Raw genomic sequence first — 2,767 nt, 5'->3', positions numbered from 1 at the left:
TGACATCGAAATAACAGCTGACTCATACCGTAACTTATATATACATTATTATATATATATATTAAACCTGTATTAAGAAAAAGTTTAGTATTTTGTGAAAATACTCACAGAATATATATGAATTAATACACATATTAAGCGAAAAAAGACCGTAATCCATTAATGAAACAGTGATCACTCACAGCTACATTAATGGAGTAAATAATAACAGACGGATTCAAACCTCCGAGACTTGAAGGATATTTGCACAGCGCCTCACTCACTGATCTACCCCACTCCCCAGACAAAATGAAACATTTTGTAAATAATAAATATTGAAAATTATTTTACAAAAGTATTTTTCAAAGCATTATAGGTAACATAGATTTCTAAAAATTTTATTCAACTAATTCTTCACGATGATGAGATTATCCCAGAAATAGACATCTTATAAATGTTCCGATGAACAGAAGAATAAACATAGAATAATAATTAACAAATATAATTAATACGTTTAGGGGAAAATTTTTCCATTATATATCCAAATTTTTGATTACTCTAATGAAAACTATGTATAATTACTAGTCAAAATTGATGAGTCTGCCAAATATAGGTAAGGGAAATAAAAAATGGCGACTGTTTCAAAACCTTAAAAAACATTTACTTTTCATTCGGATCTCTATATCTTAAACACTAACAACAACACTAGAACATCTAAGAGAACATTATTTAAAGAAGAGTAAATTTGCTGAAATATTAGCCCTAAAAGAGCTATTTACGTTAAATAGTTTTCGAGATATACCTTTTTAAAAAGCAACATTTCATAAAAATGCTGTATATAGCATATTGAAAGATCAGTAGTTCGTGAATTTATTCTGGAAAATGTATATCTCTAAAACCATTTGACGTACAGATGTCTATTAGTACTCAAATTAAAGCTAGTTTAATAAGCTATAAAGTAGTTTATGATGTTTATCTTCGCAGTAGTAATAGTTTACATGAAATTTGCTAAAATAAATTGATTTATAGTTGTTCGGACAAATTTTCATTTGCTAAATTTATATTCATATGTGAATATCATAAAAACTACTACCCCTACAAAGATGTGTCATAAACTACTTTATAGAAAGTTAAATATCCTTGAGTGTAGGCAGACATATGTGCGTCTTATGGATCTAGACATATATTCTTTCAAAAATCCTACATTTTATACGAACAACTAGAAATTAACATTTTGTGAGTTTATTTTGTCAAATATAATAAAAACTACTACTCCTTCAAAGATAAACATAATTAACTATTTTGTAGTAAATGTTACTAGTTTTAATTTGGGCGCTGGTAGACATCTGTACTTCCAATGGTTTCTGAAATGATGTTTTTCATAAATCAAACTTATTGGCCGAACAACTATAAATCAATTTATTTTAGCAAATATCATGAAAACTATTATTCCTACGAAGGTAAAGATCATAAATTTCTATATCGTCCATTAAACTAGCTTTAATTTGAATGCTAATAGACATTTGTACGTCACATAGTTCCTGAGATATAGATTTCTCAAAATAAATTAACTAACTACTAATCTTTCAGTTGATTTTTAAGAAATTTTGCTTTTTAAAAAGCTATATCTCAAAAACTATTGGACGTAAATAGCTCTTTTAGGGCTAATATTTCAGCAAATTTACTCTTCTTTAAATAATGTTCTCTTAGATGTTCTAGTGTTGTTGTTAGTGTTTAAGATATAGAGATCCGAATGAAAAGTAAATGTTTTTTAAGGTTTTGAAACAGTCGCCATTTTTTATTTCCCTTACCTATATTTGGCAGACTCATCAATTTTGACTGGTAATTATACATAGTTTTCATTAGAGTAATCAAAAATTGAGGTGAGATAACTGCCTTTTTTTCGCCTCTTGTACTAATATCTTTGCATAAAAAACTGTTAAATCTGAATATCGTATATACTACAGTGGTGAAAATCAGAACATAAAGCAAATTAAAAAAAACAAAAAACTAATAGTTGAAAATTTTTTAATGACAATAGAACAAGAATTTTAATAGCAAGTCCTTTTTTAGAAAAAGAGATTTTTTAAATAGTAAAAATAGAATTTTACAAGCAAGTACACAATTTAGCAAATAGTTATGATGGATACCATTATTATATAATCTGTCAACGATTAGATTAATAGTAAAATTGTCGTATGCTTGTTTGTTATTAGACCTCTTTTACAGGCACCGCTTCGTAATCCCTTACCTTTAACGGTTGTTAGCTGAGCTTAACCTCAGCAATATTGGAACGACCCCTGGCATAGACAGATGTGGGAGACCATCCCAGCAGGTGCCCCTATTTGCATAATGTCCTCTAGTCCAATAACATAATGCTGTGCTTTCATAAAAGGAATTAACGAGGAGGGCTAACAATATGTGGTATTAATTGGTATTGTTGGCTGCTGATTTGTGTTAGCAATTTGGGTGACTGGGCGGCACAAAATGAGAATTACAATTATCAGTTTTATAAGCGATTAACAATAGAACAAAAAAATATATAACGATATAGAAATCGTTAAAAAATATTCTTTTTATTTTCTTTAAAAACAATTTTGATCCTTTTTCTCAACTTTATTCTTTTTAAACTTCCAACGTTTCGACCACTTAGGTCATTTTCAAGGATTCCTTTATTTTGTTTTCATTTTTTTTTTTGTTTTGTTTTCATTTGCAAATGAAAATAGTAGTAAGAAAAGTGGTTAGTAAAAGTTTTAAATTTGGGAAGGAATTTTATAGAAGAATTTAT

The 2,767-nt window shown here is 28.1% G+C and overlaps 1 protein-coding gene across 2 annotated transcripts in view; it reads right to left on the bottom strand.

The window, feature by feature from the left end:
* LOC106684967 (spondin-1) overlaps positions 1 to 2,767 on the bottom strand; it is a gene marked incomplete in the record, with an annotated part of 221,736 nt that overhangs the window by 137,575 nt on the left and 81,394 nt on the right.

Source organism: Halyomorpha halys, unplaced genomic scaffold (assembly GCF_000696795.3).
Source record: "Halyomorpha halys isolate HHAL.00 unplaced genomic scaffold, Hhal_1.1 Scaffold634.1, whole genome shotgun sequence".
NCBI lineage: Eukaryota > Metazoa > Arthropoda > Insecta > Hemiptera > Pentatomidae > Halyomorpha > Halyomorpha halys.
Note: the sequence above shows the minus strand (reverse complement) of the source record. Positions and strands in the feature narration are given on the sequence as shown.